Source organism: Genypterus blacodes, unplaced genomic scaffold, assembly GCF_046128005.1.
Source record: "Genypterus blacodes isolate CSIRO-AG114 ecotype Tasmania unplaced genomic scaffold, CSIRO-AGI_Gbla_v1 ptg000039l_1, whole genome shotgun sequence".
Classification (NCBI taxonomy): Eukaryota; Metazoa; Chordata; class Actinopteri; order Ophidiiformes; family Ophidiidae; genus Genypterus; species Genypterus blacodes.
Genome location: NW_027466852.1, coordinates 8,054,713 through 8,076,192, shown reverse-complemented (window position 1 = coordinate 8,076,192; position 21,480 = coordinate 8,054,713). Strand labels below are relative to the sequence as shown.

Here is a 21,480-nt window from a genome sequence, read left to right as displayed (position 1 = left end):
CAGAGGGCCAAAATGCTTACGGCACCAGGTATTCCAAGGCGGTCTCCCATCCAAGTACTAACCTGGCCCGACGCTGATTAGCTTCCGAGATCAGACGAGATCGGGCGTGTTCAGAGTGGTATGGACGTAAACGAGGAGAGAAGCCACACAGAGGCTCTTTATAGGTGAGACAGACCCAGTTCAAGTCACCGTGTACACTTGACTACACTCAAGTTCATGTATATCACAATTTACATGATGCCTTCATCAGAAACACACATTTCTGGATAATGAAGTCTTACCTAATGAAACTGATAATCATCACATAGAACATACAGAGGGACCACTTACATCTCTGGCGCTCACTTTTATCCTCATCATCATCATCATCATCATCATCATCATCATCGTCACACAGTGGCTCGTGTACTTCACTCCTCATGTGCATTCAATCATCTCATATTATGCCCATGTGCAATACTCATTTTCTGAATGTATGCTTTCATATAAGATAAGATAAGATACAACTTTATTCTCCTGAGGGACATTGGGTGTTGACAGAGGGAGTGAAACATGAGGGAGGAGGACCAGGTGAGGCCTGCTGCTCAGAGGGCCAAAATGCTTACGGCACCGGGTATTCCCAGGGGGTCTCCCATCCAAGTACTAACCTGGCCCGATGCTGCTTAGCTTCCGAGATCAGACGAGATCAGGCGTGTTCAGAGTGGTATGGCCGTAAACGAGGAGAGGAGCCACACAGAGGCTCTTTATAGGTGAGACAGACCCAGTTCAAGTCACCGTGTACACATGACTACACTCAAGTTCATGTATATCACAATTTACATGATGCCTTCATCAGAAACACACATTTCTGGATAATGAAGTCTTACCTAATGAAACTGATAATCATCACATAGAACATACAGAGGGACCACTTACATCTCTGGCGCTCACTTTTATCCTCATCATCATCATCATCATCATCATCATCATCATCATCATCGTCACACAGTGGCTCGTGTACTTCACTCCTCATGTGCATTCAATCATCTCATATTATGCCCATGTGCAATACTCATTTTCTGAATGTATGCTTTCATATAAGATAAGATAAGATACAACTTTATTCTCCTGAGGGACATTGGGTGTTGACAGAGGGAGTGAAACATGAGGGAGGAGGACCAGGTGAGGCCTGCTGCTCAGAGGGCCAAAATGCTTACGGCACCGGGTATTCCCAGGGGGTCTCCCATCCAAGTACTAACCTGGCCCGATGCTGCTTAGCTTCCGAGATCAGACGAGATCAGGCGTGTTCAGAGTGGTATGGCCGTAAACGAGGAGAGGAGCCACACAGAGGCTCTTTATAGGTGAGACAGACCCAGTTCAAGTCACCGTGTACGCATGACTACACTCAAGTTCATGTCTATCACAATTTACATGATGCCTTCTTCAGAAGAACACTAACATTTCAGATAAGATAAGATACAACTTTATTCTCCCGAGGGAAATTGCGTGTTCACAGAGGGAGTGAAACATGAGGGAGGAGGACCAGGTGAGGCCTGCTGCTCAGAGGGCCAAAATGCTTACTGCACCGGGTATTCCCAGGCGGTCTCCCATCCAAGTACTAACCTGGCCCGACGCTGCTTAGCTTCCGAGATCAGACGAGATCGGGCGTGTTCAGAGTGGTATGGCCTTAAACGAGGAGAGCAGCCACACAGAGGCTCTTTATAGGTGAGACAGACCCAGTTCAAGTCACCGTGTACACATGACTACACTCAAGTTCATGTATATCACAATTTACATGATGCCTTCATCAGAAGAACACTAACATTTCAGATAAGATAAGATACAACTTTGTTCTCCCGAGAGAAATTGCGTGTTCACAGAGGGAGTGAAACATGAGGGAGGCGGACCAGGTGAGGCCTGCTGCTCAGAGGGCCAAAATGCTTACTGCGCCGGGTATTCCCAGGCGGTCTCCCATCCAAGTACTAACCTGGCCCGACGCTGCTTAGCTTACGAGATCAGACGAGATCGGGCGGTTTCAGAGTGGTATGGCCGCAAACGAGGAAGGCAGCCACACAGAGGCTCTTTATAGGTGAGACAGACCCAGTTCAAGTCACCGTGTACACATGACTACACTCAAGTTCATGTATATCACAATTTACATGATGCCTTTATCAGAAACACACAATTCTGGATAATGAAGTCTTACCTAATGAAACTGATAATCATCACATAGAACATACAGAGGGACCACTTACATCTCTGACGCTCACTTTCATCCTCATCATCATCATTGTCACACAGTGGCTCGTGTACTTCACTCCTCATGTGCATTCAATCATCTCATATTATGCCCATGTGCAATACTCATTTTCTGAATGTATGATTTCATATAAGATAAGATAAGATACAACTTTATTCTCCTGAGGGACATTGGGTGTTGACAGAGGGAGTGAAACATGAGGGAGGAGGACCAGGTGAGGCCTGCTGCTCAGAGGGCCAAAATGCTTACTGCACCGGGTATTCCCAGGCGGTCTCCCATCCAAGTACTAACCTGGCCCGACGCTGCTTAGCTTCCGAGATCAGACGAGATCGGGCGTGTTCAGAGTGGTATGGCCGTAAACGAGGAAAGCAGCCACTCAGAGGCTCTTTATAGGTAAGACAGACCCAGTTCAAGTCACCGTGTACACATAACTACACTCAAGTTCATGTATATCACAATTGACATGATGCCTTCATCATAAACACACATTTCAGATAAGATAAGATACAACTTTATTCTCCCGAGGGAAATTGCGTGTTGACAGAGGGAGTGAAACATGAGGGAGGAGGACCAGGTGAGGCCTGCTGCTCAGAGGGCCAAAAAGCTTACGGCACCCGGTATTCCCAGGCGGTCTCCCATCCAAGTACTAACCTGGCCCGACGCTGATTAGCTTCCGAGATCAGACGAGATCGGGCGTGTTCAGAGTGGTATGGACGTAAACGAGGAGAGAAGCCACACAGAGGCTCTTTATAGGTGAGACAGACCCAGTTCAAGTCACCGTGTACACATGACTACACTCAAGTTCATGTATATCACAATTTACATGATGCCTTCATCAGAAACACACATTTCTGGATAATGAAGTCTTACCTAATGAAACTGATAATCATCACATAGAACATACAGAGGGACCACTTACATCTCTGACGCTCACTTTTATCCTCATCATCATTATTGTCACACAGTGGCTCATGTTCTTCACTTCTCATGTGCATTCAATCTTCTCATATTATGAGCACGTGCAATACTCATTTTCTGAATGTATGCTTTCATATAAGATAAGATAAGATACAACTTTATTTTCCTGAGGGACATTGGGTGTTGACAGAGGGAGTGAAACATGAGGGAGGAGGACCAGGTGAGGCCTGCTGCTCAGAGGGCCAAAATGCTTACGGCACCGGGTATTCCCAGGCGGTCTCCCATCCAAGTACTAACCTGGCCCGACGCTGCTTAGCTTCCGAGATCAGACGAGATCAGGCGTGTTCAGAGTGGTATGGCCGTAAACGAGGAGAGCAGCCACACAGAGGCTCTTTATAGGTGAGACAGACCCAGTTCAACTCACCGTGTACGCATGACTACACTCAAGTTCATGTATATCACAATTTACATGATGCCTTCATCAGAAGAACACTAACATTTCAGATAAAATAAGATACAGCTTTGTTCTCCCGAGGGAAATTGCGTGTTCACAGAGGGAGTGAAACATGAGGGAGGAGGACCAGGTGAGGCCTGCTGCTCAGAGGGCCAAAATGCTTACTGCACCAGGTATTCCCAGGCGGTCTCCCATCCAAGTACTAACCTGGCCCGACGCTGCTTAGCTTCTGAGATCAGAAGAGATCGGGCGTGTTCAGAGTGGTATGGCCGTAAACGAGGAGAGCAGCCACACAGAGGCTCTTTATAGGTGAGACAGACCCAGTTCAAGTCACCGTGTACACATGACTACACTCAAGTTCATGTATATCACAATTTACATGATGCCTTCATCAGAAGAACACTAACATTTCAGATAAGATAAGATACAACTTTGTTCTCCCGAGGGAAATTGCGTGTTCACAGAGGGAGTGAAACATGAGGGAGGAGGACCAGGTGAGGCCTGCTGCTCAGAGGGCCAAAATGCTTACTGCACAGGGTATTCCCAGGCGGTCTACCATCCAAGTACTAACCTGGCCCGACGCTGCTTAGCTTCCGAGATCAGACGAGATCGGGCGTGTTCAGAGTGGTCTGGCCGTAAACGAGGAGAGGAGCCACACAGAGGCTCTTTATAGGTGAGACAGACCAAGTTCAAGTCACCGTGTACGCATGACTACACTCAAGTTCATGTATATCACAATTTACATGATGCCTTCATCAGAAGAACACTAACATTTCAGATAAGATAAGATACAACTTTGTTCTCCCGAGGGAAATAGCGTGTTCACAGAGGGAGTGAAACATGAGGGAGGAGGACCAGGTGAGGCCTGCTGCTCAGAGGGCCAAAATGCTTACTGCACCGGGTACTCCCAGGTGGTCTCCCATCCAAGTACTAACCTGGCCCGACACTGCTTAGCTTCCGAGATCAGACGAGATCGGGCATGTTCAGAGTGGTATGGCCGTAAACGAGTAGAGCAGCCACACAGAGGCTCTTTATAGGTGAGACAGACCCAGTTCAAGTCACTGTTTACGCATGACTACACTCAAGTTCATGTATATCACAATTTACATGATGCCTTCATGAGAAGAACACTAACATTTCAGATAAGATAAGATACAACTTTATCCTCCCGAGGGAAATTGCGTGTTCACAGAGGGAGTGAAACATGAGGGAGGAGGACCAGGTGAGGCCTGCTGCTCAGAGGGCCAAAATGCTTACTGCACCGGGTAATCCCAGGCGGTCTCCCATCCAAGTACTAACCTGGCCCGACGCTGCTTAGCTTCCGAGATCAGACGAGATCAGGCGCGTTCAGAGTGGTATGGCCGTAAACGAGGAGAGCAGCCACACAGAGGCTCTTTATAGGTGAGACAGACCCGGTTCAAGTCACTGTGTACACATGACTACACTCAAGTTCATGTATATCACAATTTACATGATGCCTTCATCAGAAACACACATTTCTGGATAATGAAGTCTTACCTAATGAAACTGATAATCATCACATAGAACATACAGAGGGACCACTTACATCTCTGGCGCTCACTTTCATCCTCATCATCATCATTGTCACACAGTGGCTCGTGTACTTCACTCCTCATGTGCATTCAATCATCTCATATTATGCCCATGTGCAATACTCATTTTCTGAATGTATGCTTTCATATAAGATACAACTTTATTTTCCTGAGGGACATTGGGTGTTAACAGAGGGAGTGAAACATGAGAGAGGAGGACCAGGTGAGGCCTGCTGCTCAGAGGGCCAAAATGCTTACGGCACCGGGTATTCCCAGGCGGTCTCCCATCCAAGTACTAACCTGGCCCCATGCTGCTTAGCTTCCGAGATCAGGCCTGTTCAGAGTGGTATGGCCGTAAACGAGGAGAGGAGCCACACAGAGGCTCTTTATAGGTGAGACAGACCCAGTCCAAGTCACCGTGTACGCATGACTACACTCAAGTTCATGTATATCACAATTTACATGATGCCTTCATCAGAAGAACACTAACATTTCAGATAAGATAACGTACAACTTTATTCTCCCGAGGGAAATTGCGTGTTCACAGAGGGAGTGAAACATGAGGGAGGAGGACCAGTTGAGGCCTGCTGCTCAGAGGGCCAAAATGCTTACTGCACCGGGTATTCCCAGGCGGTCTCCCATCCAAGTACTAACCTGGCCCGACGCTGCTTAGCTTCCGAGATCAGACGAGATCGGGCATGTTCAGAGTGGTATGGCCGTAAACGAGGCGAGCAGCCACACAGAGGCTCTTTTTAGGTGAGACAGACCCAGTTCAAGTCACTGTGTACACATGACTACACTCAAGTTCATGTATATCACAATTTACATGATGCCTTCATCAGAAACACACATTTCTGGATAATGAAGTCTTACCTAATGAAACTGATAATCATCACATAGAACATACAGAGGGACCACTTACATCTCTGGCGCTCACTTTCATCCTCATCATCATCATCATCATCATCATCATCGTCACACAGTGGCTCGTGTACTTCACTCCTCATGTGCATTCAATTATCTCATATTATGCCCATGTGCAATACTCATTTTCTGAATGTATGCTTTCATATAAGATAAGATAAGATACAACTTTATTTTCCTGAGGGACATTGGGTGTTGACAGAGGGAGTGAAACATGAGGGAGGAGGACCAGGTGAGGCCTGCTGCTCAGAGGGCCAAAATGCTTACGGCACCGGGTATTCCCAGGCGGTCTCCCATCCAAGTACTAACCTGGCCCGACGCTGCTTAGCTTCCGAGATCAGACGAGATCGGGCGTGTTCAGAGTGGTCTGGCCGTAAACGAGGAGAGGAGCCACACAGAGGCTCTTTATAGGTGAGACAGACCCAGTTCAAGTCACCGTGTACGCATGACTACACTCAAGTTCATGTATATCACAATTTACATGATGCCTTCATCAGAAGAACACTAACATTTCAGATAAGATAAGATACAACTTTATTCTCCCGAGGGAAATTGCGTGTTCACAGAGGGAGTGAAACATGAGGGAGGAGGACCAGGTGAGGCCTGCTGCTCAGACGGCCAAAATGCTTACTGCACCGGGTATTCCCAGGCGGTCTCCCATCCAAGTACGAACCTGGCCCGACGCTGATTAGCTTCCGAGATCAGACGAGATCGGGCATGTTCAGAGTGGTATGGCCGTAAACGAGGAGAGCAGCCACACAGAGGCTCTTTATAGGTGAGACAGACCCAGTTCAAGTCACCGTGTACACATGACTACACTCAAGTTCATGTATATCACAATTTACATGATGCCTTTATCAGAAACACACATTTCTGGATAATGAAGTCTTACCTAATGAAACTGATAATCATCACATAGAACATACAGAGGGACCACTTACATCTCTGGCGCTCACTTTCATCCTCATCATCATGATCATCATCATCATCATCGTCACACAGTGGCTCGTGTACTTCACTCCTCATGTGCATTCAATCATCTCATATTATGCCCATGTGCAATACTCATTTTCTGAATGTATGATTTCATATAAGATAAGATAAGATACAACTTTATTCTCCTGAGGGACATTGGGTGTTGACAGAGGGAGTGAAACATGAGGGAGGAGGACCACGTGAGGCCTGCTGCTCAGAGGGCCAAAATGCTTACTGCACCGGGTATTCCCAGGCGGTCTCCAATCCAAGTACTAACCTGGCCCGACGCTGCTTAGCTTCCGAGATCAGACGAGATCGGGCGTGTTCAGAGTGGTATGGCCGTAAACGAGGAGAGCAGCCACACAGAGGCTCTTTATAGGTGAGACAGACCCAGTTCAAGTCACTTTGTACACATGACTACACTCAAGTTCATGTATATCACAATTTACATGTTGCCTTCATCAGAAGAACACTAACATTTCAGATAAGATAAGATACAACTTTATTCTCCCGAGGGAAATTGCGTGTTGACAGAGGGAGTGAAACATGAGGGAGGAGGACCAGGTGAGGCCTGCTGCTCAGAGGGCCGAAATGCTTACGGCACCGGTTATTCCCAGGCGGTCTCCCATCCAAGTACTAACCTGGCCCAACGCTGCTTAGCTTCCGAGATCAGACGAGATCGGGCGTGTTCAGAGTGGTATGGCCGTAAACGAGGAGAGCAGCCACACAGAGGCTCTTTATAGGTGAGACAGACCCAGTTCAAGTCACCGTGTACACATGACTACACTCAAGTTCATGTATATCACAATTTACATGATGCCTTTATCAGAAACACACATTTCTGGATAATGAAGTCTTACCTAATGAAACTGATAATCATCACATAGAACATACAGAGGGACCACTTACATCTCTGGCGCTCACTTTCATCCTCATCATCATCATCATCATCGTCACACAGTGGCTCGTGTACTTCACTCCTCATGTGCATTCAATCATCTCATATTATGCCCATGTGCAATACTCATTTTCTGAATGTATGCTTTCATATAAGATAAGATAAGATACAACTTTATTATGCTGAGGGAAATTGGGTGTTGACAGAGGGAGTGAAACATGAGGGAGGAGGACCAGGTGAGGCCTGCTGCTCAGAGGGCCGAAATGCTTACGGCACCGGTTATTCCCAGGCGGTCTCCCATCCAAGTACTAACCTGGCCCGACGCTGCTTAGCTTCCGAGATCAGACGAGATCGGGCGTGTTCAGAGTGGTATTGCCGTAAACGAGGAGAGCAGCCACACAGAGGCTCTTTATAGGTGAGACAGACCCAGTTCAAGTCACCGTGTACACATGACTACACTCAAGTTCATGTATATCACAATTTACATGATGCCTTTATCAGAAACACACATTTCTGGATAATGAAGTCTTACCTAATGAAACTGATAATCATCACATAGAACATACAGAGGGACCACTTACATGTCTGACGCTCACTTTCATCCTCATCATCATCATTGTCACACAGTGGCTCGTGTACTTCACTCCTCATGTGCATTCAATCATCTCATATTATGCCCATGTGCAATACTCATTTTCTGAATGTATGATTTCATATAAGATAAGATAAGATACAACTTTATTCTCCTGAGGGACATTGGGTGTTGACAGAGGGAGTGAAACATGAGGGAGGAGGACCAGGTGAGGCCTGCTGCTCAGAGGGCCAAAATGCTTACTGCACCGGGTATTCCCAGGCGGTCTCCAATCCAAGTACTAACCTGGCCCGACGCTGCTTAGCTTCCGAGATCAGACGAGATCGGGCGTGTTCAGAGTGGTATGGCCGTAAACGAGGAGAGCAGCCACACAGAGGCTCTTTATAGGTGAGACAGACCCAGTTCAAGTCACTTTGTACACATGACTACACTCAAGTTCATGTATATCACAATTTACATGATGCCTTCATCATAAATACACATTTCAGATAAGATAAGATACAACTTTATTCTCCCGAGGGAAATTGCGTGTTCACAGAGGGAGTGAAACATGAGGGAGGAGGACCAGGTGAGGCCTGCAGCTCAGAGGGCCAAAATGCTTACGGCACCGGGTATTCCCAGGCGGTCTCCCATCCAAGTACTAACCTGGCCCGACGCTGATTAGCTTCCGAGATCAGACGAGATCGGGCGTGTTCAGAGTGGTATGGACGTAAACGAGGAGAGAAGCCACACAGAGGCTCTTTATAGGTGAGACAGACCCAGTTCAAGTCACCGTGTACACATGACTACACTCAAGTTCATGTATATCACAATTTACATGATGCCTTCATCAGAAACACACATTTCTGGATAATGAAGTCTTACCTAATGAAACTGATAATCATCACATAGAACATACAGAGGGACCACTTACATCTCTGGCGCTCACTTTTATCCTCATCATCATCATCATCATCATCGTCACACAGTGGCTCGTGTACTTCACTCCTCATGTGCATTCAATCATCTCATATTATGCCCATGTGCAATACTCATTTTCTGAATGTATGCTTTCATATAAGATAAGATAAGATACAACTTTATTCTCCTGAGGGACATTGGGTGTTGACAGAGGGAGTGAAACATGAGGGAGGAGGACCAGGTGAGGCCTGCTGCTCAGACGGCCAAAATGCTTACGGCACCGGGTATTCCCAGGCGGTCTCCCATCCAAGTACTAACCTGGCCCGACGCTGATTAGCTTCCGAGATCAGACGAGATCGGGCGTGTTCAGAGTGGTATGGACGTAAACGAGGAGAGAAGCCACACAGAGGCTCTTTATAGGTGAGACAGACCCAGTTCAAGTCACCGTGTACACATGACTACACTCAAGTTCATGTATATCACAATTTACATGATGCCTTCATCAGAAACACACATTTCTGGATAATGAAGTCTTACCTAATGAAACTGATAATCATCACATAGAACATACAGAGGGACCACTTACATCTCTGGCGCTCACTTTTATCCTCATCATCATCATCATCATCATCGTCACACAGTGGCTCGTGTACTTCACTCCTCATGTGCATTCAATCATCTCATATTATGCCCATGTGCAATACTCATTTTCTGAATGTATGCTTTCATATAAGATAAGATAAGATACAACTTTATTCTCCTGAGGGACATTGGGTGTTGACAGAGGGAGTGAAACATGAGGGAGGAGGACCAGGTGAGGCCTGCTGCTCAGAGGGCCAAAATGCTTACTGCACCGGGTATTCCCAGGCGGTCTCCAATCCAAGTACTAACCTGGCCCGACGCTGCTTAGCTTCCGAGATCAGACGAGATCGGGCGTGTTCAGAGTGGTATGGCCGTAAACGAGGAGAGCAGCCACACAGAGGCTCTTTATAGGTGAGACAGACCCAGTTCAAGTCACTTTGTACACATGACTACACTCAAGTTCATGTATATCACAATTGACATGATGCCTTCATCAAAAACACACATTTCAGATAAGATAAGATACAACTTTATTCTCCCGAGGGAAATTGCGTGTTGACAGAGGGAGTGAAACATGAGGGAGGAGGACCAGGTGAGGCCTGCAGCTCAGAGGGCCAAAATGCTTACGGCACCGGGTATTCCCAGGCGGTCTCCCATCCAAGTACTAACCTGGCCCGACGCTGATTAGCTTCCGAGATCAGACGAGATCGGGCGTGTTCAGAGTGGTATGGACGTAAAGGAGGAGAGAAGCCACACAGAGGCTCTTTATAGGTGAGACAGACCCAGTTCAAGTCACCGTGTACGCATGACTACACTCAAGTTCATGTATATCACAATTTACATGATGCCTTCATCAGAAGAACACTAACATTTCAGATAAGATAAGATACAACTTTGTTATCCCGAGGGAAATTGCGTGTTCACAGAGGGAGTGAAACATGAGGGAGGAGGACCAGGTGAGGCCTGCTGCTCAGACGGCCAAAATGCTTACGGCACCGGGTATTCCCAGGCGGTCTCCCATCCAAGTACTAAACTGGCCCGACGCTGATTAGCTTCCGAGATCAGACGAGATCGGGCGTGTTCAGAGTGGTCTGGCCGTAAACGTGGAGAGCAGCCACACAGAGGCTCTTCATAGGTGAGACAGACCCAGTTCAAGTCACCGTGTACACATGACTACACTCAAGTTTATGTATATCACAATTTACATGATGCCTTCATCAGAAGAACACTAACATTTCAGATAAGATAAGATACAACTTTGTTCTCCCGAGGGAAATTGCGTGTTCACAGAGGGAGTGAAACATGAGGGAGGAGGACCAGGTGAGGCCTGCTGCTCAGAGGGCCAAAATGCTTACGGCACCGGGTATTCCCAGGCGGTCTCCCATCCAAGTACTAACCTGGCCCGACGCTGATTAGCTTCCGAGATCAGACGAGATCGGGCGTGTTCAGAGTGGTATGGCCGTAAACGAGGAGAGCAGCCACACAGAGGCTCTTTATAGGTGAGACAGACCCAGTTCAAGTCACCGTGTACACTTGACTACACTCAAGTTCATGTATATCACAATTTACATGATGCCTTCATCATAAACAAACATTTCAGATAAGATAAGATACAACTTTATTCTCCCGAGGGAAATTGCGTGTTGACAGAGGGAGTGAAACATGAGGGAGGAGGACCAGGTGAGGCCTGCTGCTCAGAGGGCCAAAATGCTTACGGCACCGGGTATTCCCAGGCGGTCTCCCATCCAAGTACTAACCTGGCCCGACGCTGATTAGCTTCCGAGATCAGACGAGATCGGGCGTGTTCAGAGTGGTATGGACGTAAACGAGGAGAGAAGCCACACAGAGGCTCTTTATAGGTGAGACAGACCCAGTTCAAGTCACCGTGTACACATGACTACACTCAAGTTCATGTATATCACAATTTACATGATGCCTTCATCAGAAACACACATTTCTGGATAATGAAGTCTTACCTAATGAAACTGATAATCATCACATAGAACATACAGAGGGACCACTTACATCTCTGGCGCTCACTTTTATCCTCATCATCATCATCATCATCATCATCATCGTCACACAGTGGCTCGTGTACTTCACTCCTCATGTGCATTCAATCATCTCATATTATGCCCATGTGCAATACTCATTTTCTGAATGTATGCTTTCATATAAGATAAGATAAGATACAACTTTATTCACCTGAGGGACATTGGGTGTTGACAGAGGGAGTGAAACATGAGGGAGGAGGACCAGGTGAGGCCTGCTGCTCAGACGGCCAAAATGCTTACGGCACCGGGTATTCCCAGGCGGTCTCCCATCCAAGTACTAACCTGGCCCGACGCTGCTTAGCTTCCGAGATCAGACGAGATCGGGCGTGTTCAGAGTGGTCTGGCCGTAAACGAGGAGAGGAGCCACACAGAGGCTCTTTATAGGTGAGACAGACCCAGTTCAAGTCACCGTGTACGCATGACTACACTCAAGTTCATGTATATCACAATTTACATGATGCCTTCATCAGAAGAACACTAACATTTCAGATAAGATAAGATACAACTTTATTCTCCCGAGGGAAATTGCGTGTTGACAGAGGGAGTGAAACATGAGGGAGGAGGACCAGGTGAGGCCTGCTGCTCAGAGGGCCAAAATGCTTACGGCACCGGGTATTCCCAGGCGGTCTCCCATCCAAGTACTAACCTGGCCCGACGCTGCTTAGCTTCCGAGATCAGACGAGATCAGGCGTGTTCAGAGTGGTATGGCCGTAAACGAGGAGAGCAGCCACACAGAGGCTCTTTATAGGTGAGACAGACCCAGTTCAAGTCACCGTGTACACATGACTACACTCAAGTTCATGTATATCACAATTTACATGATGCCTTTATCAGAAACACACATTTCTGGATAATGAAGTCTTACCTAATGAAACTGATAATCATCACATAGAACATACAGAGGGACCACTTACATCTCTGGCGCTCACTTTCATCCTCATCATCATCATCATCATCATCATCATCGTCACACAGTGGCTCGTGTACTTCACTCCTCATGTGCATTCAATCATCTCATATTATGCCCATGTGCAATACTCATTTTCTGAATGTATGCTTTCATATAAGATAAGATAAGATACAACTTTATTATGCTGAGGGAAATTGGGTGTTGACAGAGGGAGTGAAACATGAGGGAGGAGGACCAGGTGAGGCCTGCTGCTCAGAGGGCCGAAATGCTTACGGCACCTGTTATTCCCAGGCGGTCTCCCATCCAAGTACTAACCTGGCCCGACGCTGCTTAGCTTCCGAGATCAGACGAGATCGGGCGTGTTCAGAGTGGTATTGCCGTAAACGAGGAGAGCAGCCACACAGAGGCTCTTTATAGGTGAGACAGACCCAGTTCAAGTCACCGTGTACACATGACTACACTCAAGTTCATGTATATCACAATTTACATGATGCCTTTATCAGAAACACACATTTCTGGATAATGAAGTCTTACCTAATGAAACTGATAATCATCACATAGAACATACAGAGGGACCACTTACATGTCTGACGCTCACTTTCATCCTCATCATCATCATTGTCACACAGTGGCTCGTGTACTTCACTCCTCATGTGCATTCAATCATCTCATATTATGCCCATGTGCAATACTCATTTTCTGAATGTATGATTTCATATAAGATAAGATAAGATACAACTTTATTCTCCTGAGGGACATTGGGTGTTGACAGAGGGAGTGAAACATGAGGGAGGAGGACCAGGTGAGGCCTGCTGCTCAGAGGGCCAAAATGCTTACTGCACCGGGTATTCCCAGGCGGTCTCCAATCCAAGTACTAACCTGGCCCGACGCTGCTTAGCTTCCGAGATCAGACGAGATCGGGCGTGTTCAGAGTGGTATGGCCGTAAACGAGGAGAGCAGCCACACAGAGGCTCTTTATAGGTGAGACAGACCCAGTTCAAGTCACTTTGTACACATGACTACACTCAAGTTCATGTATATCACAATTTACATGATGCCTTCATCATAAACACACATTTCAGATAAGATAAGATACAACTTTATTCTCCCGAGGGAAATTGCGTGTTCACAGAGGGAGTGAAACATGAGGGAGGAGGACCAGGTGAGGCCTGCAGCTCAGAGGGCCAAAATGCTTATGGCACCGGGTATTCCCAGGCGGTCTCCCATCCAAGTACTAACCTGGCCCGACGCTGATTAGCTTCCGAGATCAGACGAGATCGGGCGTGTTCAGAGTGGTATGGACGTAAACGAGGAGAGAAGCCACACAGAGGCTCTTTATAGGTGAGACAGACCCAGTTCAAGTCACCGTGTACACATGACTACACTCAAGTTCATGTATATCACAATTTACATGATGCCTTCATCAGAAACACACATTTCTGGATAATGAAGTCTTACCTAATGAAACTGATAATCATCACATAGAACATACAGAGGGACCACTTACATCTCTGGCGCTCACTTTTATCCTCATCATCATCATCATCATCATCGTCACACAGTGGCTCGTGTACTTCACTCCTCATGTGCATTCAATCATCTCATATTATGCCCATGTGCAATACTCATTTTCTGAATGTATGCTTTCATATAAGATAAGATAAGATACAACTTTATTCTCCTGAGGGACATTGGGTGTTGACAGAGGGAGTGAAACATGAGGGAGGAGGACCAGGTGAGGCCTGCTGCTCAGACGGCCAAAATGCTTACGGCACCGGGTATTCCCAGGCGGTCTCCCATCCAAGTACTAACCTGGCCCGACGCTGATTAGCTTCCGAGATCAGACGAGATCGGGCGTGTTCAGAGTGGTATGGACGTAAACGAGGAGAGAAGCCACACAGAGGCTCTTTATAGGTGAGACAGACCCAGTTCAAGTCACCGTGTACACATGACTACACTCAAGTTCATGTATATCACAATTTACATGATGCCTTCATCAGAAACACACATTTCTGGATAATGAAGTCTTACCTAATGAAACTGATAATCATCACATAGAACATACAGAGGGACCACTTACATCTCTGGCGCTCACTTTTATCCTCATCATCATCATCATCATCATCGTCACACAGTGGCTCGTGTTCTTCACTCCTCATGTGCATTCAATCATCTCATATTATGCCCATGTGCAATACTCATTTTCTGAATGTATGCTTTCATATAAGATAAGATAAGATACAACTTTATTCTCCTGAGGGACATTGGGTGTTGACAGAGGGAGTGAAACATGAGGGAGGAGGACCAGGTGAGGCCTGCTGCTCAGACGGCCAAAATGCTTACGGCACCGGGTATTCCCAGGCGGTCTCCCATCCAAGTACTAACCTGGCCCGACGCTGCTTAGCTTCCGAGATCAGACGAGATCGGGCGTTTTCAGAGTGGTCTGGCCGTAAACGAGGAGAGGAGCCACACAGAGGCTCTTTATAGGTGAGACAGACCCAGTTCAAGTCACCATGTACGCATGACTACACTCAAGTTCATGTATATCACAATTTACATGATGCCTTCATCAGAAGAACACTAACATTTCAGATAAGATAAGATACAACTTTGTTCTCCCGAGGGAAATTGCGTGTTCACAGAGGGAGTGAAACATGAGGGAGGAGGACCAGGTGAGGCCTGCTGCTCAGACGGCCAAAATGCTTACGGCACCGGGTATTCCCAGGCGGTCTCCCATCCAAGTACTAACCTGGCCCGACGCTGCTTAGCTTCCGAGATCAGACGAGATCGGGCGTGTTCAGAGTGGTATGGACGTAAACGAGGAGAGAAGCCACACAGAGGCTCTTTATAGGTGAGACAGACCCAGTTCAAGTCACCGTGTACACATGACTACACTCAAGTTCATGTATATCACAATTTACATGATGCCTTCATCAGAAACACACATTTCTGGATAATGAAGTCTTACCTAATGAAACTGATAATCATCACATAGAACATACAGAGGGACCACTTACATCTCTGGCGCTCACTTTTATCCTCATCATCATCATCATCATCATCGTCACACAGTGGCTCGTGTACTACACTCCTCATGTGCATTCAATCATCTCATATTATGCCCATGTGCAATACTCATTTTCTGAATGTATGCTTTCATATAAGATAAGATAAGATACAACTTCATTCTCCTGAGGGACATTGGGTGTTGACAGAGGGAGTGAAACATGAGGGAGGAGGACCAGGTGAGGCCTGCTGCTCAGCGGGCCAAAATGCTTACTGCACCGGGTATTCCCAGGCGGTCTCCAATCCAAGTACTAACCTGGCCCGACGCTGCTTAGCTTCCGAGATCAGACGAGATCGGGCGTGTTCAGAGTGGTATGGCCGTAAACGAGGAGAGCAGCCACACAGAGGCTCTTTATAGGTGAGACAGACCCAGTTCAAGTCACTTTGTACACATGACTACACTCAAGTTCATGTATATCACAATTGACATGATGCCTTCATCAAAAACACACATTTCAGATAAGATAAGATACAACTTTATTCTCCCGAGGGAAATTGCGTGTTGACAGAGGGAGTGAAACATGAGGGAGGAGGACCAGGTGAGGCCTGCAGCTCAGAGGGCCAAAATGCTTACGGCACCGGGTATTCCCAGGCGGTCTCCCATCCAAGTACTAACCTGGCCCGACGCTGATTAGCTTCCGAGATCAGACGAGATCGGGCGTGTTCAGAGTGGTATGGACGTAAAGGAGGAGAGAAGCCACACAGAGGCTCTTTATAGGTGAGACAGACCCAGTTCAAGTCACCGTGTACACATGACTACACTCAAGTTCATGTATATCACAATTTACATGATGCCTTCATCAAAAACACACATTTCTGGATAATGAAGTCTTACCTAATGAAACTGATAATCATCACATAGAACATACAGAGGGACCACTTACATCTCTGGCGCTCACTTTTATCCTCATCATCATCATCATCATCATCGTCACACAGTGGCTCGTGTACTTCACTCCTCATGTGCATTCAATCATCTCATATTATGCCCATGTGCAATACTCATTTTCTGAATGTATGCTTTCATATAAGATAAGATAAGATACAACTTTATTCTCCTGAGGGACATTGGGTGTTGACAGAGGGAGTGAAACATGAGGGAGGAGGACCAGGTGAGGCCTGCTGCTCAGACGGCCAAAATGCTTACGGCACCGGGTATTCCCAGGCGGTCTCCCATCCAAGTACTAACCTGGCCCGACGCTGCTTAGCTTCCGAGATCAGACGAGATCGGGCGTGTTCAGAGTGGTCTGGCCGTAAACGAGGAGAGGAGCCACACAGAGGCTCTTTATAGGTGAGACAGACCCAGTTCAAGTCACCGTGTACGCATGACTACACTCAAGTTCATGTATATCACAATTTACATGATGCCTTCATCAGAAGAACACTAACATTTCAGATAAGATAAGATACAACTTTGTTATCCCGAGGGAAATTGCGTGTTCACAGAGGGAGTGAAACATGAGGGAGGAGGACCAGGTGAGGCCTGCTGCTCAGACGGCCAAAATGCTTACGGCACCGGGTATTCCCAGGCGGTCTCCCATCCAAGTACTAAACTGGCCCGACGCTGCTTAGCTTCCGAGATCAGACGAGATCGGGCGTGTTCAGAGTGGTCTGGCCGTAAACGTGGAGAGCAGCCACACAGAGGCTCTTCATAGGTGAGACAGACCCAGTTCAAGTCACCGTGTACACATGACTACACTCAAGTTTATGTATATCACAATTTACATGATGCCTTCATCAGAAGAACACTAACATTTCAGATAAGATAAGATACAACTTTGTTCTCCCGAGGGAAATTGCGTGTTCACAGAGGGAGTGAAACATGAGGGAGGAGGACCAGGTGAGGCCTGCTGCTCAGAGGGCCAAAATGCTTACGGCACCGGGTATTCCCAGGCGGTCTCCCATCCAAGTACTAACCTGGCCCGACGCTGATTAGCTTCCGAGATCAGACGAGATCGGGCGTGTTCAGAGTGGTATGGCCGTAAACGAGGAGAGCAGCCACACAGAGGCTCTTTATAGGTGAGACAGACCCAGTTCAAGTCACCGTGTACACTTGACTACACTCAAGTTCATGTATATCACAATTTACATGATGCCTTCATCATAAACAAACATTTCAGATAAGATAAGATACAACTTTATTCTCCCGAGGGAAATTGCGTGTTGACAGAGGGAGTGAAACATGAGGGAGGAGGACCAGGTGAGGCCTGCTGCTCAGAGGGCCAAAATGCTTACGGCACCGGGTATTCCCAGGCGGTCTCCCATCCAAGTACTAACCTGGCCCGACGCTGATTAGCTTCCGAGATCAGACGAGATCGGGCGTGTTCAGAGTGGTATGGACGTAAACGAGGAGAGAAGCCACACAGAGGCTCTTTATAGGTGAGACAGACCCAGTTCAAGTCACCGTGTACACATGACTACACTCAAGTTCATGTATATCACAATTTACATGATGCCTTCATCAGAAACACACATTTCTGGATAATGAAGTCTTACCTAATGAAACTGATAATCATCACATAGAACATACAGAGGGACCACTTACATCTCTGGCGCTCACTTTTATCCTCATCATCATCATCATCATCATCATCATCGTCACACAGTGGCTCGTGTACTTCACTCCTCATGTGCATTCAATCATCTCATATTATGCCCATGTGCAATACTCATTTTCTGAATGTATGCTTTCATATAAGATAAGATAAGATACAACTTTATTCACCTGAGGGACATTGGGTGTTGACAGAGGGAGTGAAACATGAGGGAGGAGGACCAGGTGAGGCCTGCTGCTCAGACGGCCAAAATGCTTACGGCACCGGGTATTCCCAGGCGGTCTCCCATCCAAGTACTAACCTGGCCCGACGCTGCTTAGCTTCCGAGATCAGACGAGATCGGGCGTGTTCAGAGTGGTCTGGCCGTAAACGAGGAGAGGAGCCACACAGAGGCTCTTTATAGGTGAGACAGACCCAGTTCAAGTCACCGTGTACGCATGACTACACTCAAGTTCATGTATATCACAATTTACATGATGCCTTCATCAGAAGAACACTAACATTTCAGATAAGATAAGATACAACTTTATTCTCCCGAGGGAAATTGCGTGTTGACAGAGGGAGTGAAACATGAGGGAGGAGGACCAGGTGAGGCCTGCTGCTCAGAGGGCCAAAATGCTTACGGCACCGGGTATTCCCAGGCGGTCTCCCATCCAAGTACTAACCTGGCCCGACGCTGCTTAGCTTCCGAGATCAGACGAGATCAGGCGTGTTCAGAGTGGTATGGCCGTAAACGAGGAGAGCAGCCACACAGAGGCTCTTTATAGGTGAGACAGACCCAGTTCAAGTCACCGTGTACACATGACTACACTCAAGTTCATGTATATCACAATTTACATGATGCCTTTATCAGAAACACACATTTCTGGATAATGAAGTCTTACCTATTGAAACTGATAATCATCACATAGAACATACAGAGGGACCACTTACATCTCTGACGCCCACTTTCATCCTCATCATCATCATTGTCACACAGTGGCTCGTGTACTTCACTCCTCATGTGCATTCAATCATCTCATATTATGCCCATGTGCAATACTCATTTTCTGAATGTATGATTTCATATAAGATAAGATAAGATACAACTTTATTCTCCTGATGGACATTGGGTGTTGACAGAGGGAGTGAAACATGAGGGAGGAGGACCAGGTGAGGCCTGCTGCTCAGAGGGCCAAACTGCTTACTGCACCGGGTATTCCCAGGCGGTCTCCCATCCAAGTACTAACCTGGCCCGACGCTGCTTAGCTTCCGAGATCAGACGAGATCAGGCGTGTTCAGAGTGGTCTGGCCGTAAACGAGGAGAGGAGCCACACAGAGGCTCTTTATAGGTGAGACAGACCCAGTTCAAGTCACCGTGTACGCATGACTACACTCAAGTTCATGTATATCACAATTTACATGATGCCTTCATCAGAAGAACACTAACATTTCAGATAAGATAAGATACAACTTTGTTCTCCCGAGGGAAATTGCGTGTTGACAGAGGGAGTGAAACATGAGGGAGGAGGACCAGGTGAGGCCTGCTGCTCAGAGGGCCAAAATGCTTACGGCACCGGGTATTCCCAGGCGGTCTCCCATCCAAGTACTAACCTGGCCCAACGCTGATTAGCTTCCGAGATCAGACAAGATCGGGCGTGTTCAGAGTGGTATGGCCGTAAACGAGGAGAGCAGCCACACAGAGGCTCTTTATAGGTGAGACAGACCCAGTTCAAGTCACCGTGTACACATGACTACACTCAAGTTCATGTATATCACAATTTACATGATGCCTTTATCAGAAACACACATTTCTGGATAATGAAGTCTTACCTAATGAAACTGATAATCATCACATAGAACATACAGAGGGACCACTTACATCTCTGGCGCTCACTTTCATCCTCATCATCATCATCATCATCATCATCATCGTCACACAGTGGCTCGTGTACTTCACTCCTCATGTGCATTCAATCATCTCATATTATGCCCATGTGCAATACTCATTTTCTGAATGTATGCTTTCATATAAGATAAGATAAGATACAACTTTATTATGCTGAGGGAAATTGGGTGTTGACAGAGGGAGTGAAACATGAGGGAGGAGGACCAGGTGAGGCCTGCTGCTCAGAGGGCCGAAATGCTTACGGCACCTGTTATTCCCAGGCGGTCTCCCATCCAAGTACTAACCTGGCCCGACGCTGCTTAGCTTCCGAGATCAGACGAGATCGGGCGTGTTCAGAGTGGTATTGCCGTAAACGAGGAGAGCAGCCACACAGAGGCTCTTTATAGGTGAGACAGACCCAGTTCAAGTCACCGTGTACACATGACTACACTCAAGTTCATGTATATCACAATTTACATGATGCCTTTATCAGAAACACACATTTCTGGATAATGAAGTCTTACCTAATGAAACTGATAATCATCACATAGAACATACAGAGGGACCACTTACATGTCTGACGCTCACTTTCATCCTCATCATCATCATTGTCACACAGTGGCTCGTGTACTTCACTCCTCATGTGCATTCAATCATCTCATATTATGCCCATGTGCAATACTCATTTTCTGAATGTATGATTTCATATAAGATAAGATAAGATACAACTTTATTCTCCTGAGGGACATTGGGTGTTGACAGAGGGAGTGAAACATGAGGGAGGAGGACCAGGTGAGGCCTGCTGCTCAGAGGGCCAAAATGCTTACTGCACCGGGTATTCCCAGGCGGTCTCCAATCCAAGTACTAACCTGGCCCGACGCTGCTTAGCTTCCGAGATCAGACGAGATCGGGCGTGTTCAGAGTGGTATGGCCGTAAACGAGGAGAGCAGCCACACAGAGGCTCTTTATAGGTGAGACAGACCCAGTTCAAGT

The 21,480-nt window shown here is 46.9% G+C and overlaps 44 non-coding genes and 3 pseudogenes across 44 annotated transcripts; all 47 read right to left on the bottom strand.

Moving 5' to 3' along the window:
* Positions 1-13: 13 nt before the first annotated feature.
* LOC142997672 (5S ribosomal RNA) lies at positions 14-132 on the bottom strand. Its single transcript, XR_012962387.1, has one exon. It is a non-coding gene; the product is annotated as a 5S ribosomal RNA (ribosomal RNA).
* A 466-nt stretch (positions 133-598) lies between these two features.
* Positions 599-717, bottom strand: LOC142997373 (5S ribosomal RNA). The gene has a single exon (XR_012962101.1). It is a non-coding gene; the product is annotated as a 5S ribosomal RNA (ribosomal RNA).
* A 472-nt stretch (positions 718-1,189) lies between these two features.
* On the bottom strand, positions 1,190-1,308 carry LOC142997372 (5S ribosomal RNA). The gene has a single exon (XR_012962100.1). It is a non-coding gene; the product is annotated as a 5S ribosomal RNA (ribosomal RNA).
* Positions 1,309-1,553: 245 nt separating this feature from the next.
* On the bottom strand, positions 1,554-1,672 carry LOC142997758 (5S ribosomal RNA). The gene has a single exon (XR_012962468.1). It is a non-coding gene; the product is annotated as a 5S ribosomal RNA (ribosomal RNA).
* Positions 1,673-1,917: 245 nt separating this feature from the next.
* Positions 1,918-2,036, bottom strand: LOC142998064 (5S ribosomal RNA; annotated as a pseudogene).
* A 445-nt stretch (positions 2,037-2,481) lies between these two features.
* Positions 2,482-2,600, bottom strand: LOC142997198 (5S ribosomal RNA). Its single transcript, XR_012961932.1, has one exon. It is a non-coding gene; the product is annotated as a 5S ribosomal RNA (ribosomal RNA).
* Positions 2,601-2,841: 241 nt separating this feature from the next.
* On the bottom strand, positions 2,842-2,960 carry LOC142997390 (5S ribosomal RNA). Its single transcript, XR_012962117.1, has one exon. It is a non-coding gene; the product is annotated as a 5S ribosomal RNA (ribosomal RNA).
* Positions 2,961-3,405: 445 nt separating this feature from the next.
* Positions 3,406-3,524, bottom strand: LOC142998816 (5S ribosomal RNA). Its single transcript, XR_012963107.1, has one exon. It is a non-coding gene; the product is annotated as a 5S ribosomal RNA (ribosomal RNA).
* A 245-nt stretch (positions 3,525-3,769) lies between these two features.
* LOC142997715 (5S ribosomal RNA) lies at positions 3,770-3,888 on the bottom strand. The gene has a single exon (XR_012962427.1). It is a non-coding gene; the product is annotated as a 5S ribosomal RNA (ribosomal RNA).
* Positions 3,889-4,133: 245 nt separating this feature from the next.
* Positions 4,134-4,252, bottom strand: LOC142998119 (5S ribosomal RNA; annotated as a pseudogene).
* Positions 4,253-4,497: 245 nt separating this feature from the next.
* Positions 4,498-4,616, bottom strand: LOC142997411 (5S ribosomal RNA). The gene has a single exon (XR_012962137.1). It is a non-coding gene; the product is annotated as a 5S ribosomal RNA (ribosomal RNA).
* Positions 4,617-4,861: 245 nt separating this feature from the next.
* LOC142997897 (5S ribosomal RNA) lies at positions 4,862-4,980 on the bottom strand. Its single transcript, XR_012962602.1, has one exon. It is a non-coding gene; the product is annotated as a 5S ribosomal RNA (ribosomal RNA).
* A 435-nt stretch (positions 4,981-5,415) lies between these two features.
* Positions 5,416-5,524, bottom strand: LOC142998379 (5S ribosomal RNA; annotated as a pseudogene).
* Positions 5,525-5,769: 245 nt separating this feature from the next.
* On the bottom strand, positions 5,770-5,888 carry LOC142997407 (5S ribosomal RNA). The gene has a single exon (XR_012962133.1). It is a non-coding gene; the product is annotated as a 5S ribosomal RNA (ribosomal RNA).
* A 460-nt stretch (positions 5,889-6,348) lies between these two features.
* LOC142998958 (5S ribosomal RNA) lies at positions 6,349-6,467 on the bottom strand. Its single transcript, XR_012963242.1, has one exon. It is a non-coding gene; the product is annotated as a 5S ribosomal RNA (ribosomal RNA).
* Positions 6,468-6,712: 245 nt separating this feature from the next.
* Positions 6,713-6,831, bottom strand: LOC142997969 (5S ribosomal RNA). Its single transcript, XR_012962671.1, has one exon. It is a non-coding gene; the product is annotated as a 5S ribosomal RNA (ribosomal RNA).
* Positions 6,832-7,291: 460 nt separating this feature from the next.
* LOC142997813 (5S ribosomal RNA) lies at positions 7,292-7,410 on the bottom strand. Its single transcript, XR_012962521.1, has one exon. It is a non-coding gene; the product is annotated as a 5S ribosomal RNA (ribosomal RNA).
* Positions 7,411-7,655: 245 nt separating this feature from the next.
* Positions 7,656-7,774, bottom strand: LOC142998748 (5S ribosomal RNA). Its single transcript, XR_012963044.1, has one exon. It is a non-coding gene; the product is annotated as a 5S ribosomal RNA (ribosomal RNA).
* Positions 7,775-8,225: 451 nt separating this feature from the next.
* LOC142997211 (5S ribosomal RNA) lies at positions 8,226-8,344 on the bottom strand. The gene has a single exon (XR_012961945.1). It is a non-coding gene; the product is annotated as a 5S ribosomal RNA (ribosomal RNA).
* Positions 8,345-8,789: 445 nt separating this feature from the next.
* On the bottom strand, positions 8,790-8,908 carry LOC142997812 (5S ribosomal RNA). Its single transcript, XR_012962520.1, has one exon. It is a non-coding gene; the product is annotated as a 5S ribosomal RNA (ribosomal RNA).
* A 241-nt stretch (positions 8,909-9,149) lies between these two features.
* On the bottom strand, positions 9,150-9,268 carry LOC142997470 (5S ribosomal RNA). The gene has a single exon (XR_012962194.1). It is a non-coding gene; the product is annotated as a 5S ribosomal RNA (ribosomal RNA).
* A 454-nt stretch (positions 9,269-9,722) lies between these two features.
* On the bottom strand, positions 9,723-9,841 carry LOC142997469 (5S ribosomal RNA). The gene has a single exon (XR_012962193.1). It is a non-coding gene; the product is annotated as a 5S ribosomal RNA (ribosomal RNA).
* A 454-nt stretch (positions 9,842-10,295) lies between these two features.
* Positions 10,296-10,414, bottom strand: LOC142997811 (5S ribosomal RNA). Its single transcript, XR_012962519.1, has one exon. It is a non-coding gene; the product is annotated as a 5S ribosomal RNA (ribosomal RNA).
* A 241-nt stretch (positions 10,415-10,655) lies between these two features.
* LOC142997853 (5S ribosomal RNA) lies at positions 10,656-10,774 on the bottom strand. The gene has a single exon (XR_012962561.1). It is a non-coding gene; the product is annotated as a 5S ribosomal RNA (ribosomal RNA).
* A 245-nt stretch (positions 10,775-11,019) lies between these two features.
* Positions 11,020-11,138, bottom strand: LOC142997599 (5S ribosomal RNA). Its single transcript, XR_012962317.1, has one exon. It is a non-coding gene; the product is annotated as a 5S ribosomal RNA (ribosomal RNA).
* Positions 11,139-11,383: 245 nt separating this feature from the next.
* Positions 11,384-11,502, bottom strand: LOC142998894 (5S ribosomal RNA). The gene has a single exon (XR_012963181.1). It is a non-coding gene; the product is annotated as a 5S ribosomal RNA (ribosomal RNA).
* Positions 11,503-11,743: 241 nt separating this feature from the next.
* LOC142997468 (5S ribosomal RNA) lies at positions 11,744-11,862 on the bottom strand. The gene has a single exon (XR_012962192.1). It is a non-coding gene; the product is annotated as a 5S ribosomal RNA (ribosomal RNA).
* Positions 11,863-12,322: 460 nt separating this feature from the next.
* Positions 12,323-12,441, bottom strand: LOC142998957 (5S ribosomal RNA). The gene has a single exon (XR_012963241.1). It is a non-coding gene; the product is annotated as a 5S ribosomal RNA (ribosomal RNA).
* A 245-nt stretch (positions 12,442-12,686) lies between these two features.
* On the bottom strand, positions 12,687-12,805 carry LOC142998814 (5S ribosomal RNA). The gene has a single exon (XR_012963105.1). It is a non-coding gene; the product is annotated as a 5S ribosomal RNA (ribosomal RNA).
* A 460-nt stretch (positions 12,806-13,265) lies between these two features.
* Positions 13,266-13,384, bottom strand: LOC142997115 (5S ribosomal RNA). The gene has a single exon (XR_012961853.1). It is a non-coding gene; the product is annotated as a 5S ribosomal RNA (ribosomal RNA).
* Positions 13,385-13,829: 445 nt separating this feature from the next.
* LOC142997809 (5S ribosomal RNA) lies at positions 13,830-13,948 on the bottom strand. The gene has a single exon (XR_012962517.1). It is a non-coding gene; the product is annotated as a 5S ribosomal RNA (ribosomal RNA).
* Positions 13,949-14,189: 241 nt separating this feature from the next.
* Positions 14,190-14,308, bottom strand: LOC142997849 (5S ribosomal RNA). Its single transcript, XR_012962557.1, has one exon. It is a non-coding gene; the product is annotated as a 5S ribosomal RNA (ribosomal RNA).
* A 454-nt stretch (positions 14,309-14,762) lies between these two features.
* On the bottom strand, positions 14,763-14,881 carry LOC142997466 (5S ribosomal RNA). Its single transcript, XR_012962190.1, has one exon. It is a non-coding gene; the product is annotated as a 5S ribosomal RNA (ribosomal RNA).
* Positions 14,882-15,335: 454 nt separating this feature from the next.
* On the bottom strand, positions 15,336-15,454 carry LOC142998759 (5S ribosomal RNA). Its single transcript, XR_012963054.1, has one exon. It is a non-coding gene; the product is annotated as a 5S ribosomal RNA (ribosomal RNA).
* Positions 15,455-15,699: 245 nt separating this feature from the next.
* LOC142997152 (5S ribosomal RNA) lies at positions 15,700-15,818 on the bottom strand. Its single transcript, XR_012961887.1, has one exon. It is a non-coding gene; the product is annotated as a 5S ribosomal RNA (ribosomal RNA).
* A 454-nt stretch (positions 15,819-16,272) lies between these two features.
* Positions 16,273-16,391, bottom strand: LOC142997808 (5S ribosomal RNA). The gene has a single exon (XR_012962516.1). It is a non-coding gene; the product is annotated as a 5S ribosomal RNA (ribosomal RNA).
* Positions 16,392-16,632: 241 nt separating this feature from the next.
* On the bottom strand, positions 16,633-16,751 carry LOC142997852 (5S ribosomal RNA). Its single transcript, XR_012962560.1, has one exon. It is a non-coding gene; the product is annotated as a 5S ribosomal RNA (ribosomal RNA).
* Positions 16,752-17,205: 454 nt separating this feature from the next.
* On the bottom strand, positions 17,206-17,324 carry LOC142998956 (5S ribosomal RNA). The gene has a single exon (XR_012963240.1). It is a non-coding gene; the product is annotated as a 5S ribosomal RNA (ribosomal RNA).
* A 245-nt stretch (positions 17,325-17,569) lies between these two features.
* Positions 17,570-17,688, bottom strand: LOC142997280 (5S ribosomal RNA). Its single transcript, XR_012962013.1, has one exon. It is a non-coding gene; the product is annotated as a 5S ribosomal RNA (ribosomal RNA).
* A 245-nt stretch (positions 17,689-17,933) lies between these two features.
* Positions 17,934-18,052, bottom strand: LOC142998893 (5S ribosomal RNA). Its single transcript, XR_012963180.1, has one exon. It is a non-coding gene; the product is annotated as a 5S ribosomal RNA (ribosomal RNA).
* Positions 18,053-18,293: 241 nt separating this feature from the next.
* Positions 18,294-18,412, bottom strand: LOC142997465 (5S ribosomal RNA). Its single transcript, XR_012962189.1, has one exon. It is a non-coding gene; the product is annotated as a 5S ribosomal RNA (ribosomal RNA).
* A 460-nt stretch (positions 18,413-18,872) lies between these two features.
* Positions 18,873-18,991, bottom strand: LOC142998954 (5S ribosomal RNA). Its single transcript, XR_012963238.1, has one exon. It is a non-coding gene; the product is annotated as a 5S ribosomal RNA (ribosomal RNA).
* A 245-nt stretch (positions 18,992-19,236) lies between these two features.
* LOC142998813 (5S ribosomal RNA) lies at positions 19,237-19,355 on the bottom strand. Its single transcript, XR_012963104.1, has one exon. It is a non-coding gene; the product is annotated as a 5S ribosomal RNA (ribosomal RNA).
* Positions 19,356-19,800: 445 nt separating this feature from the next.
* On the bottom strand, positions 19,801-19,919 carry LOC142997777 (5S ribosomal RNA). The gene has a single exon (XR_012962486.1). It is a non-coding gene; the product is annotated as a 5S ribosomal RNA (ribosomal RNA).
* Positions 19,920-20,164: 245 nt separating this feature from the next.
* Positions 20,165-20,283, bottom strand: LOC142997331 (5S ribosomal RNA). The gene has a single exon (XR_012962061.1). It is a non-coding gene; the product is annotated as a 5S ribosomal RNA (ribosomal RNA).
* A 460-nt stretch (positions 20,284-20,743) lies between these two features.
* On the bottom strand, positions 20,744-20,862 carry LOC142997113 (5S ribosomal RNA). The gene has a single exon (XR_012961851.1). It is a non-coding gene; the product is annotated as a 5S ribosomal RNA (ribosomal RNA).
* Positions 20,863-21,307: 445 nt separating this feature from the next.
* LOC142997807 (5S ribosomal RNA) lies at positions 21,308-21,426 on the bottom strand. The gene has a single exon (XR_012962515.1). It is a non-coding gene; the product is annotated as a 5S ribosomal RNA (ribosomal RNA).
* Positions 21,427-21,480: the final 54 nt, after the last annotated feature.